Raw genomic sequence first — 13,780 nt, 5'->3', positions numbered from 1 at the left:
TCTTTTTTTTTTTTTTAACAATGGAAGACACTTTATTTTTTTAAATCATCTCTCAACATTTCAACTCTTGGTAGAAATCAAATGCAAAACATCTGCTTTTTTAAATTAGCGTGTATTTATCTCAGTCACAGCAACCTCATACAATAAGATACACAACGAGGAGAAGCATGGTCATAGCATTTCCTATTCCAGTCCATGAACACAGTATTTCCGTGATGATACAAACCCTGGCCTTTCTCTTCCAGGACAAGTTAGTTATTCCTACTTTTGTCTGCTGTGTAAGTTACATGGCATCACAGTTGGTTAAAAGAGTTAGTGTAGTGCTAGAGCAGTCTGGAAATGGAAAACTAGAAAACTCAGGACTGGGACAGGCACGGACACTTCTGAAACGTGAAAAGGAAGAACATCAGAGATGAATGCCCCAGAACGGGTGGGTCTTAGTAATAAAGTTGGTTGAAATTCAGCATTATATACACATTGAATATCTACACATGATCTACTAGATATATAGAAAAAGAGCCATAGAAGATTTTGAAAACCTTAAAATCACACAACTGAGTTGGAAGAACATCAGCAAATTCACAGTAGCCTCAGGATTCAGCCAGATTTAAATCTGCTCAAGAGCTGAATACCTCCTTCTATCAGAAAACCCACTGCATGTAAATTCCTACAACATTCTGTACATCACAAACACTTATGGCTAAAATATACTGTTAGTTCACAAGGAAGCAGTTTTATTTTCAAATTCTTGCCCCACTCTTGCTCTGCACCCCAAAAGGAAATCCGGGGTCAGCAATTCACATGAGGAGTTTAAGAGACCTTCGGGTTTAGAAGCGCTGAGGCTCGGCTAAGAATCTCAGGACACATCTGTCTGATGGGCGCACGCTGGCTCCTGCCCACTTTTAGTGCAAAAACGTCACAAATGTTGCAGAGGAATCCTGGACACAGGTGAAGAGAAGAGGACTGAGATAGAGGGGTGGTGGGAATCCCAAACGATTTTCCTTCTGAATTGAGACTCAAGAACTTTGGAGTGCAAGGATCATGTTCAACAAGTGGCAAAGACCAGACTGGAGATCCACAGGGTGAGGTTCCTGAATTGTCACTAGGTTGTCACAGTCTGCAGGCACACAGACCTCTCGGCCTGGACTAACTCCCTAAGTGCACACTGGAGGTAGGTGTTAGAAATTTATTGTAGGGAAGACAGTGGCTCTCCACCAACTCAGGGGACATTGTCTCTGTTCCTCCTCTGCCCCTATAATCTCCACTCTACCCTCGAGCTGTGGCGAGTGGAGGATACAAGGTGGAAGGGCATGAGTCCCTCCCTTGGAAGACTAAAGAACCCGGGGCATTTTTATAAATAGCGACATCGTTAATGTTTTAACCACTTTGAAACACACAGCAAGTTGAATATTTATTTAAAAATAAATCTCAATAATATCTATTTACAGTAGAGTAAGAGAGGCATGTGCAAACAACAGAAAGGGGGGAAAAGTCAGTCCCAGTGTGGAAGGTCCACCCTTCAGAGCGCTAGAGCCAACTTCACAAACCCCAAGGCTGAACTGAGCTGTGGAGGCAACAGGATGACATTAAGCGAATCCTGGACTTGGGTCACCTTCGATATGTGGAGAGGCAGGGAAGTTGGGTGGGGGGCTGCCGCCGGGGATCCTCGTGTTTGGGAAAGGGTGGTGGAGGGATGAGCCAGTGGATGAGGCCCGGTGTGGCAGGAGGGCTCTTTTCACAAGCCAACAGGCCTCTAGCTCACCACTCCAGGTGGGCGTTTGGAGGGGACCTGGAGGGCCCTTCCCAGTCCAAGTTGGCTTTGCCGTGGGAGCAGTCAGCATGGCAAGAGTCCCAGAGATAGAAAAATCCTCTTTGAGAGACAAAAACAAAAGAACGGACTTGGGAGTGATTAGCAAAAATGAATCTGAATGCAAGTGCCACAGTCTCTCTTGCCAGGTGGCAAAGCAGCCATCAGCTGACATATCTGAGTCGATACGGCAACTCCCACGTGGGGCAGCTGGCCACACGATCCCCCACACACACAACCACGTGGTCAAGTGCAGGCCTCTGCTTCTGAGATCAACGCATTAACAGTTCTTCCCCATGAAACCGGAAAGGTCAGTGGTGTAGCCCTTGTAGCAGGGAGGTGCAAGGTCGAGTCTATCCTTACACGAGATGGGAGAACTAGGCGGACATGTAGTTCAGCTGGTTGTTGGGCATGAACTTGTGCAGCTCACCCTTTTTGCAGCAGGGGTCGTAATGGTAGGTGCTGAGGCAGGCGTCGCAGGAGGCTTTCGAACACTGGGTGCAGGTGTTGGCGGCCCCCGGGCGGTCACAGAAGCCACAGTGGGAGGCGGCTGCAGGGGAGGGCTTGGATATTAGAGTGGAGGTGCCGCGGCCGGTCGAGGCCCTGTGTCTGGCCTGCATACTTCTCCCGCAGAGATGACGCGTGGGCCAGGCTGTCATGGGCGGAGGCCTTGCTGGGGAAGCCGCCGGGCTTGGAGGCTGGGGAGCAGGCGAGCAGGCTGTCGCAGTGCTGGCAGAGGGAGGAGCTGCAGGATAGACCGCAGTTTTGGCACTTGGAGAGGGCAGACTCTTTGGCGGGGGGCGAGTGCTTGTGGTAGATGGGGTGGGCGTCATTTCTGACCAGCCAGACATCTGGCCGCAGGGCATCCTGCCTCCGGTATATGGCCCTGGGCTCCAAGTCTGTGTACAGATCCACCTCCTCCTGAGCGGAGAAGTACGTGCCACGCAGCAAGCCAAGGCCATTGTTGGGGGAGGGGGATGGCAGGTCATCCAGGCTGCCGTGGGGGGAGTTGGACATGGTCAGGAGAGCGGGGGAAGGGGGGATGATCTCGTCCTTGAGGTCGTCCCCCAAGTCTGCTGCCACATGCTCCTTCCGCAGGCTCAACGGGGTCTTCAGGGGCGGCTTCCGGCTCTCCCAGTAATTGTCATAGGTGTCCACTGACCTTGAGGGCTTGGTCACATGGGGCTTGTAGTAGTCCTTGGCTGCCCGCTCGCTGGCCGACTTCTGGAGCACCACGCGGGCCATGGAGGTTGTCAGGTACTCCCAGCCCTCGGCCCGCTGCCGTAGGGCATCTGAGCAGCCTCGCACATCCTCCGCGCTGCTCTTGCGCTCACTCACCACGTCCAGCTCAGAGTAGCCTTTGTCCTTGACTTGGGAGTGGATTTCCAGCATCTGTTCACACTCCACCTTGGCCAGAAAGAGTTCAAAGGAGACCATCTTCACTTGGAGGGTCTCTACCAGCTCTTTGAGTTTGTACGCAGTCCCCAACTCGGGCACGTAGCCCATGTAATTCAGGATGGCTCAGATGTCCTCTTCCAGTAATGTGGACTTGACGTAATAAACAAAGGGGCCCGTGTAGGTCTTAATGCTTCTGAATTCCTTCTTCCACGGGCAGAGAAAAAGGTTGACAACCACCGTTTCGAGCACACTGAAGGCACAGTGCAGAGCCCACAGACTGGAGGAGCTCAGTGAGCGCAGAGAGCTCTCCACCACCTCATAGAACTGGATCAGCTGGAATCGATAAAAGGGATCCACCTTGTGCAGGCTGAGCAGGGTCGAGGCTGCCACCCACAGGAACTCATCACTGCCAGGCCGCTGCTTGCTGGGGGTGGTGTCCACTTTGCCTTCATGGAACTGCACGTACTTCCGAAATAAGTCATCCTTATATTTTGCATCAATTGAACTGGGCTTCCCCATCCGATCCGATCCAGGGACGGGGGCTACCTTATTTCCTCCATGGCTTCTGAGTTAGAGGCAGGGACATTGCTAAAACCATTGACATGTCGCCTGCCTGGACCATCAGAGTGCTCCCGGCACTGCCGCCAAGGACGCCCCGGCCGAGGGGAGCAAGAAGGAGCCACGGCCGCCGCTGGAGCTAGGCCCGGCTGGGCTCTCGCAACTCCTGCCGGCTGCAGGGGACAGAGACCAGTAGCCCTGGGACGCGGCGACCCGGAAACACTCAACCAGGAAGTGACGTATCTCGGAGGCGGGTCCAAAGGGAGGCCCGGCCACGGCTATGCCCTGGGCTGGGGTGAAGCCGTTGCTCGCCGCCGGCGGCGGAGGAAGAAGCGGGAGGCAGAAAAGTGAGCAGAGAGGCCGCGAAGTCCCGCTTTGGGGCCTAAAGGCCCACTCGCAGGCAGATTCTTAACCACTGCGCCACCAGGGAAGCCCCGCTTCCCTGCAATTTGATGGAATTCACTTTACATTATGTAGATGCCAACTGAAGCACCTTAATCAAATCATCCCAAAGTGGCTGTAGCTTGACTTTTGTGTCATCCAAACTGGTCTTCAGGGGACCTTCTAACCAAATAAACTAAGCCAAAGCTACTTCTGTCTTTTTTTTTTTTTTCGGGACTCACAAAGATACAGTCAACACACAGTCAGCAATAGATTGATTGTAGCCTTTGGGAAGTCACATGGCTTGATGTTCGGAATCCCCGGCTGCTTCTCAAGGTCAAGCATGCCTTACTGAAATGAGATATTTATTCTTGAGGACACGCTGCCATTCCTAAAATTTTCTTGAGGACCTAAGGAGAGCATTTCACTTGAGGGCATTTTCATTGGGGAACTTTATGGTTGCCTGTGTAGTCTGTCAAAAAAAAAAAAAAATCACCTGAAGGTGGTCTTAATTTACCTTATTACTGAAAGGAAAATGTGCTGAGATAAAACTACTGCAGGATAAGTAGGCTTTTAGGCACCTTCTAGTATGTAATATTGAAAAACTGTAATATGTTTTTCTGAAGGGATTGGTAAGAAGATGTGGAGAGGAAGTTTTATTTAGGAATTGCACATTTTAAAAAAGCAAAGTTTTCTTCTCAGAGAAGAGTCCCTTGATAAATACTATACTTCAATAGTAGCAATTTCCACTGAGTTTCTATAAACGTTATCATATCTATATGTTTACATCTATCATTTTAATAATATTCACATGTTGCTTTTAATTGTACTTTATTCCACTTTTTCTCTTAATAAAATTTCAAATCCATTGAGTACATATGGATTGATTCTTCAGAGTCCATACGACAAAGATTTATTAAGCACCTACTATATACAGGAAGTACCTATATTATTCTAGAAGATAGCAGGATATAATAATAGGAAGTATTTACTTTAAAGACCAGCGACCTTGAATTTAAACTCAGCTTTTACAGTTACAGTCTTATAACCTGTGGCCATCTGACTTCAGTTCTCCAAGTCTCAGTTTCCTCATATGTATGACAGTACTGATGAAGCCTTATGGACAAAACTGCTTGGAGAGTTCAATAAAATAATTCTCAGAGACCAAACATTTCCTAATATATAATATGTATGCAATAAACGTAAGCCCCTCCCCAAGCCTTATATGTCAGGTGCTGGAGAGCTACATGATATGTGTCATACACATAGGGGCAGGGATAACTATGATATTTATAACTCAAATCTGTGCTAACATACTAATCATTCTAAAGACAATCCTGCTTTACACAGACTCCTTGGTTATACCAAGCAGCAAGCATTAAATGAGTCCTGATATTTCCAGAGCTGCATTTTATCTCATTTGGGATATTTCCTAAAAAAGTGTAAGAAATCTTGGCACTAGCAAATCTAAATATATTCATAGATTTGTCTTCAGCTTGTCATATGCATTCTCTTAAATATAAGGCACTTTATAGTTTATAAATGAGCACAGTTAATTCACACGCCCTGGGGTGGTTTTGATTTGCTTGCATTTAAAAAGGAACGCTGTGTCAAATGATGGGGTTTATCCTTTTAATAATTAGGAAGAGTTCTATTAAATTCTACCAAGGCCATTCTTTCAACTTTAAGGTTGCAATCTCTACTCAGAAGAAAGATTTTAATTACCTCTTTAACCCCTCTCAATTCCACTATGATTTATAATGATTGTAATTTGCCTCCTTCTGGGCCAGGCATCCACAGCTTTGCATGCTCTCTCTCCTGTCTTAACTGCCTTCTCAAAATTGAAACTTCATTAACACCTTACTCATAATTTGTTTCTCAGAGTCCTCCTGGTAAAAGGAACATCCATTTGACACCCTGAAGATTCAGGAGGACTATGCTAATTTGCATTGCAGTTTGCACAGTTTTTGTTGCATTAGTTTAAGGATTAGAATTAAGAAGTGACATGTCTTCCCTTATCATATAACTGTGTGAATACAACTCTTAGAATACTCTGGATCCAGCCTGAACAAAAACTTAATGGAGAAAAGAGGGAATAGAAGAGAGAAAGTATCCAGGCTAATGCTGTGGTTCCATATCTAGAAAAGACTACAGAGAAGTCATGGATAGACCCGTTTGGGTCCATCCGGCTCCATTTTCACTCCTGGTGTTACTCTTTCCTAAATTCAGAAATGCCTTAGTCAACTCCTTTTCTAATTTTCTCAAATCTAACTACTGTCCTTGTCTCTGGCTGTTAATTCTTTAGCTTAGCTGTTTTGGTCTTTTCCTGAGATAGGTGAAACCACATTACCCTTTCTTTCTAGTTTTCAAAACAATAATGAATTTGTAAGTCCCCAGGAGGATGTTATTCTTCTGCAGGGCAGTAATAATGACTAAAACGGTTAATAAAACATTGCAGACATGAACTCCCAGTGCGTAGTGCAGCAGAGAAATTGGGAATCAGATTCTGGAGTCCGACTCCCTGAGAATGAATCCTAGGTTCACTATTTTCTAGCTGTGTAACCATGAGAGAGCTACTTAAAAACCTCTGAGCTTATTTCTCATCTGCAACAAATGGATAATAACAGTATCTACTTCATAGGGGTTTTTGATGATAAAAATAAGTTACCTATTGTAATCCAAACGTGAAGTACAGCTAGGGCCAATAAATATTAGCAAATTGTTATTACAGAAAGATACCTTAATTTCATTTTGACTGGATCATAACAGAAACCAGGTCACTGAAGGAATAGACCCACAGTAAAAAATCCCATGAGAAATGGGTCTGTGAAAAGCCAGAGGCCATAAATGATTTTTTGACATGTTTTATTAGAGAAAAACATTTTCTCTTTATTTTGAGAAAAGCACTTAGATCCGTCAGGATTAAAGAAAAAGAACGAAGCAAGAGCAGAATAGCACAACTCAACATGATCCATCACTGCAGAGGTAGCCTCTGATGCAACCATCAAGCTGCAATCAAAAGGCTAAATGAACAGTATTGTTGCAAGGAATGAGAAGAAATGAGAACCCACTAAGGGAAACTACCGCTGTGGGCTCTTGAAAATTCATCTCTCAGAATATTAGGCAAAAAAAAAAAAAAAAGGATCATGCCAAGTCTTTTTAATTGATGAATAATTTATGGACGACCAGAAGGAGCATCCATCCAGGCAGCTGATTAAATGCAAAGTATTTTGATAAGCAGAAAGTTACCACCACAGGCCTCACAGTGAAAGGAAAGCATCCCCAGCAATCAACGCCAGTCTATATGTTGATACGTGTTACCCAGTCTCTTCCTAGAAGCTTATTACCCCATCCCACCCCGCTTTATCACTGGCAGAAAAAGTTACCTCCTCTGTGAGTTTCTTTCTCCTGTCAAAATGATAGAGGTTAAATGTGGATAAGAAAGGCAATTAAAATAGATCTGTCACAAGTATGCTATCCCAGTGTGCCATCCTGATTTCCTTCTCTAGTGTGAACTGCTACCAGAGGATGGTAATTGAAATTTGTCAATGTTGACAGCTGATGACTAATATGCAGATTTTCATTACATATCCCTCCTGGAATGGAAAAGAGATGAGTGCATATTAAATTCCAGATGGAGGCAGCTGTAGGACAGGGAAATGCAGACACTACTCAAGCCAGCCATGCAAGAACTGTTTGGGAGAACTATAAGATCCTCTGAAGTTAATCTGTATGGAAATAGAGATGGCACTGGTTTTCTTCATTTTTCCCTGAGTAGCCGCATCATTTTCAACATGACCATGTATCCTCACAGTCCATTTATGTCAATATCAGCAGGAAGCCTCACCCACTAACCTTTGGCAGAGTCAGTTTGAAAAAGATTAGCTGAACTACTTAAGTTTGAAAATGTTGTAATTTTATAACATAGAAACCCAGAAGTCATTTCTAGTATTCATCTGTGTGATTTTATATTTTGTATGTGGTTTTCTTGTTTATCAGAATAGCTAAAAGAAATCTGATTAATTTTATTATCCAAGTAGAATTCTGCCAAAAGATACAAAGAAATCAACGTTAGCTGAAATTTTACTGAGTTTTGGCACTGATCAAGAATGAATACTCATTCTAATGGATTTCTGGTGAATGGGCAGAAAGTGAAAAGGCTCTAAACTTGTGGTGCAATATACCAGTTAACTAACAAAACAAACTACCCCAAACTCGGCAGAAGAAAACAATACTTCTTTATTATATCCCGTAAATCTGTGGGGCAGCAATTGGGGCAGGGGTCAACTGGGTGATTCTTCAGGTACACATGGCACTGATGGAGTTCTCTCCTTAGTACTCAGCTGGCAGATAGGCAGGTCTGGAGGGTCTAAGATGGCTTCACTCACATTTCTGGTTGTATTCACTACATTTTCTTATTTTCTGTATTCTTGATGCTCTGGCATCTGGACTTTTGCTGACCTGGGAGAGACTGCCTCTCACAGGACTAGCCAATTCCTAGAGATAACACGAGTACCTTTCATACACAAACCAACCTAATCCAAAATCTTTATCCCTCTTCTCTTTATTGGGCTCTCATAGAGCATTTACACTTGGAGCTAATATTCCTCTGTTTTAATTACCCCACAGCCAGGTACCAGACAACTAGGGTCAGCCCCTATACCTGGAAGGACACTGAAATTATTCAAATTAGCCAAATTCCCTGCTTTCCCTGCCTCTTCCATTCCTTCCCACAAGAACCAAAATACAGGCCCTTGTCCATGCTTTCGCCTTACTCCTCTGCCATCTTATCAACTCCAGTGCATCCTCATGTGGCCCTGTATGGCCAGGCATGCCCTTTCTTTTCAGAAACTATGAGTATCAAACTATCTTTTCAATGGCAGTCATCTCCTGATTTACTGGCTTCACTACACCTGCATAACAATAAAACCTACATTGAAATATTAAAAAAGATCAAAAAACAAAAAAACTGGTGCAGTGGCAGAGATAGTTGGAAGGCTAGGGTCTGCTGGAACTGTCATGGGGAGTACCAGCACATGATCTCAGAGTCAGCAGACTTCTTACATCACAGCTCGAGGCACCTAGAAAGAGTGCTCCAAGAGACATGGGCAGAAGCTGCAAGGCTTCTTATGACATTGCCTTGAAGTCTCAGAATGTCTTTTTCTCTGAACTGGTCAAGGAAGTCACTAGGTGAGCCCAGATTCCATGGAGATGAATTAGCCTCCATCTCCCAATGGGCAGGGTAATAGAAAATTTGCAACCATCTTTAATCTACTGCAAACAAGCTAACTTCAGGCAAGCCCTTAAGGATCCCTAATTGAAGATCAGTGCTGGTGGTAATTCTAAAGGAATTCTAAGGGAAGTTGTTTCCTAATTTTGAGATCTCCTGGGGATAAGACAGTCCTCTCTAGGAGAGCATTACCTAGGATTTCTGCATGATTTCAGGCCCAGTTTTATCTGATTAGTATAGTCACTGGTGCAGAAAGCAAGAAATAAAAATAATAGGGGTGGGAGAGCTCCACTTCATGCCCATGGGAAGAGTGACACAAATAAATATATCTCCTTATTTCATGGAGGGAGGCATGACAATATGATAATTATAAAGAGCTAGGAGACAGAGGTGTGCAAATGACCCTATGAGGCATTACTGTTGGGATTGTATCCCATTTGTTTTCTAAACCACATGCTTTCTAAACATATATTTGCATTTGGATATAATGAGTGTAATTTTCTCTTACTGACTGAAATTACTTTAAATGTGAAAATGATGAAGCTTAAAAGTGAATAACTCAGCTGATCAATCACCAGCATGCTAAAAGCTCCAGATTTCACCAAGAGTGCTTTCCCCCATCCCCCAACCTGGGACCGGCTAGCTAAGAGCTAAATCCTATGCCAAGAGTGTATTTAGTATTCTTGGGTTCACTCAATCTCTGATGAAAATGTTGTCGCCACCAAAGAAGAGGGCTGGAAAATGCAAAAGGCGTGTTTTACTCTTCTTTAGCCTCAATGACAAAGGACATTTAGGTGTGCAATTAAGCATTTTTTAAAAAATACTATGCCTGTTTATTTTTCTATCAACATGGGGTAAACTATGAATACACCCTGAATCTATCTAATTACATAAAGATAGCAACTTCCTTACATTTCACTGGAAAAGAGCAGTCATACTGCTGGACTACATTCAAGAAGTCATTGCTTTCCTATCACCAGGCAATTGTGTTACTTTACATAATCAGTATTCAGGGGATGGTATTTTGCTAATAGACAAAATCCTACAATGACAACTTAAATGGTTTGAAACATGCATGAGATAATTTGGAGTCACAGCTCTGCCAATTGCTAAACAAGTGCAGCAGGAATGTAGACTCTCTAAGCATGAAGAGTACTGTTGGGGGAACAGCCTGTCCTGTTTGATCAAGGAAACTTTGCTCACATCAAGTCAGGAGCTCAAGCCAGCTAATATCATCATTTCAGACTCTTACTAGGGGAGATTAAGTGTCTTCACTGGATAACTCCATCGCTTACCATGGGTGGAAACAAAGAACGGGCAGATGGTTTTCAGTGGTTAGGAGTGCAGACTCAGGCTAGAATAAAAAAAAAAAATCTCGGTTTGAGCCCTGGCTCTGCTACTAATTAGCTCTATGAGTTTGGGTAAGTCAGTCAGTCTCTCTTAAATTGACTCTTCATCTGTTTAAAAAGTAAAAACAGGACTTACCTCCTAGAGCTATAAGGATTAACTGAAATATTATATGCTCAACAGCTCAAAGTCTGACAAGTACTCTGTAAAAGTTAACATTTGCTGTTTAAAATGGGAAATTAACATAATTTGGAAATGACGAACCCCACATGAACGGGCTTTAGGGGGTCAATGAATCCACAGAAAATGTGACAAAATTCTGAATTTTTCTGGGAGGAAGTTTCATAGATTTCATTAAAGTCCCAAGTGGGCTCATAACAACAACAAAATAGTAACTATCATTACCTTATGTATTTGACAGTATAGAAAATGCATGTTTATGAACCTTCAACAAATATTCTTCAAGTTTTACTAAGTACAGACACCATGCTAAGTTCTGAGGATGTCACGATAAGTCTAAGTACCTTCCCAAAGAGAGGCGTGTGTGGAGGAAGGAAGAATGAATATCAGTGACTAATCCATAAATAAATGTGAAATGTGATACATATTATGAAAGTGAAGAGCAGGGTACACATGGCAGGAGAAAACAATCTAGATAACTTTTTAGACTGCTGCACCCAAGCCTTACGTTTGAGTAGATCTGGCTTCCTGGGTTGGGGTGCAGGGGGCTCAGTCTCCTCGCACTTGGCTGGGATGCATTAGGGCTGATGGCTACAGCCCTAGGCCATGTGGGTGGGGCTGTGTGTGAACCTACTGTGTCTCTTCAGGGGTCCTACTCCGTGCCCACCTCTTCCCAAAGTAATCCAGTGCTCCTACTGGTGTGGCTGAAGTCTAGATGTACCACACAGCTGGCCCTTTCTTCCTCTTAGAACTGACTTACTGTAAAACCTTAGCATACTGGGACCATAACATACATTTATTTTTTCAGGACAACAGCCTCCTACAATATTATTTCAAGCCCCCTTTCCTGCCTGAAAGCCATTTTCTAAACAACAACATCAACAAATTTGTAATTGTATATGGTAACAGATGTTAGCTAGAATTATTGCGGTAATCACTGCACAATATGTATAAATATCAAATCATCATGCTGTACTCCTGAAACTAATATAATGTTATATGTCAATTTTACCTTGATAAAAAAAGAAAAAAGCATTTTTGTATTTATTCTTTTTAAATGTCTGTAAATATATCTATATACAAATATAAATTTACATAAGTGCATTAATTATAACATATTTGCCTTTGTGGTCTTTTATTTTCTTTTGCTCTGTTTCACTTCCACCTCTCCCTCCCAACTACATCAGTGCCCCTATAACACTGCCCTTATTAATAATTCAGCTAGTATTAAATATGTATCTATATGAAACTGTGTTATTATCCATACTCATAGAGTCATTTGTGTGTATATTTATGTATATATAGAAAAATAATCGTATTAACAAACACCCTTCCTCATCCTGCGCTCCTTAGTTAGCAGTATCTCTTGGCTATTCTTCCAAGTCAATTATTATAGCTGTATTTAAATTTTTAATGGCTGCATAATATTCCATAGTATGGATATGCCATGATTGTTTCTGTCACTTTTCTAAAGTTAGGCATTTACTTTTTCCAGGATTTTATACCATGAACGAACTTGCAATAATTATCCCTGTTCATATATTCTTACATACTGCTAATTCTCAAGAAGGGATCTCCTCAATCAAAAGTTATATATGTTTGTAATTTTAATAGCGATAGGCAGTTGGTTTTCCAAAATGACTAAGCAATTGACATTTTCTTACCACCTATCTTCACAGGTACGTATAGGATACACAGTGTTAACTGCTGTACCCCATTCCCAATCTGTATCCTGCCCAAAAGAACTTTATCCTACCAGTTGCATAAGTCACAACCCAACTTTCACCACCCTAATGATTCTATGCCTTGAATTCCATTTGATCATTTAACATATATTTATCGAATGCCTACTGTGTGCCAGTTACTTTTCTGGGCACCTTGGGATATACAGGTAAACAAGACAGCTGAAAGAAACAATGAACAAATGTTACCAAAAGTAAATTTGAGGTGCTGGGAAGTATGTGTTAGGGAAAGATCACATAGTCTGGGGAGACTGTACTGAAGGAAGAAATATTCAACTTTTTTTTCCTCTTTTAAACCCATTGCATTAGTTTCTTATGGCTGCTATAACATGTTACCACAAATGTAGTGCCTTAAAACACTTTGCTCCCCTTTTAACTGTGTGTATTAGTTTCCTGATGTGGTGCTGATAAATTACCACAAACTTGGTGCTTTAAAACAATTGACATTCAATCAAAACTACAATGAGGTACCACCTCACACCCATCAGAATGGCCATCATCAAAAAGTCTACAAACAACTAATGCTGGAGAGGGTGTAGAGAAAAGGGAACCCTCCTACACTGTTGGTGGTAATGTAAGTTGGTGCAACCCCTGTGGAAAACAGTGTGGAGGCTCCTCAGAAAACTGAAAATAGAATTACTGTGATATAGCAATCCCACTCCTGGGCATATACCCAGATAAAACTATAATTCAAAAAGATACATGTACCCCTATGTTCATAGTAGCACTATTTGCAATAGCTAAAACATAGAAACAACCTAAATGTCCATCAACAGATGAATGGATAAAGAAGATGTGGTACATATATACAATGGAATACTATTCAGCCATAAAAAAGAACAAAATAATGCCATTTGTAGCAACATGAATGCAACTAGAGATTATCATACTAAGTAAGTCAGAAAGAGAAAGACAAATATCATATGCTATCACTTATATGTAGCATCTAAAATATGGCACAAATGAACCTATCTACAAAACAGAAACAGACTCACAGATATAGAGAACAGACTTGTGGTTGTCAAGGGGGTGGGGAGTGGGGGAGGGAAGGACTGGGAGTTTGGGATTAGCAGATGCAAACTAGTATAGAGAGGATGGATAAAAAAATAAGGTGGTACTGTATAGCATGGGGAACTA

The 13,780-nt window shown here is 42.6% G+C and overlaps 1 pseudogene across 1 annotated transcript; it reads right to left on the bottom strand.

The window, feature by feature from the left end:
* Positions 1–2,184: 2,184 nt before the first annotated feature.
* Positions 2,185–3,724, bottom strand: LOC309802100 (spermatogenesis-associated protein 2-like; annotated as a pseudogene). The gene has a single exon. The product of its transcript is annotated as a spermatogenesis-associated protein 2-like (transcript).
* Positions 3,725–13,780: the final 10,056 nt, after the last annotated feature.

This window comes from Mesoplodon mirus (assembly GCF_964341445.2).
Source record: "Mesoplodon mirus genome assembly, chromosome: 4".
Taxonomy (NCBI): Eukaryota; Metazoa; Chordata; class Mammalia; order Artiodactyla; family Ziphiidae; genus Mesoplodon; species Mesoplodon mirus.
The sequence above is the reverse complement of the archived record's forward strand: the minus strand, read 5'-3'. Positions and strand labels throughout refer to the sequence as shown.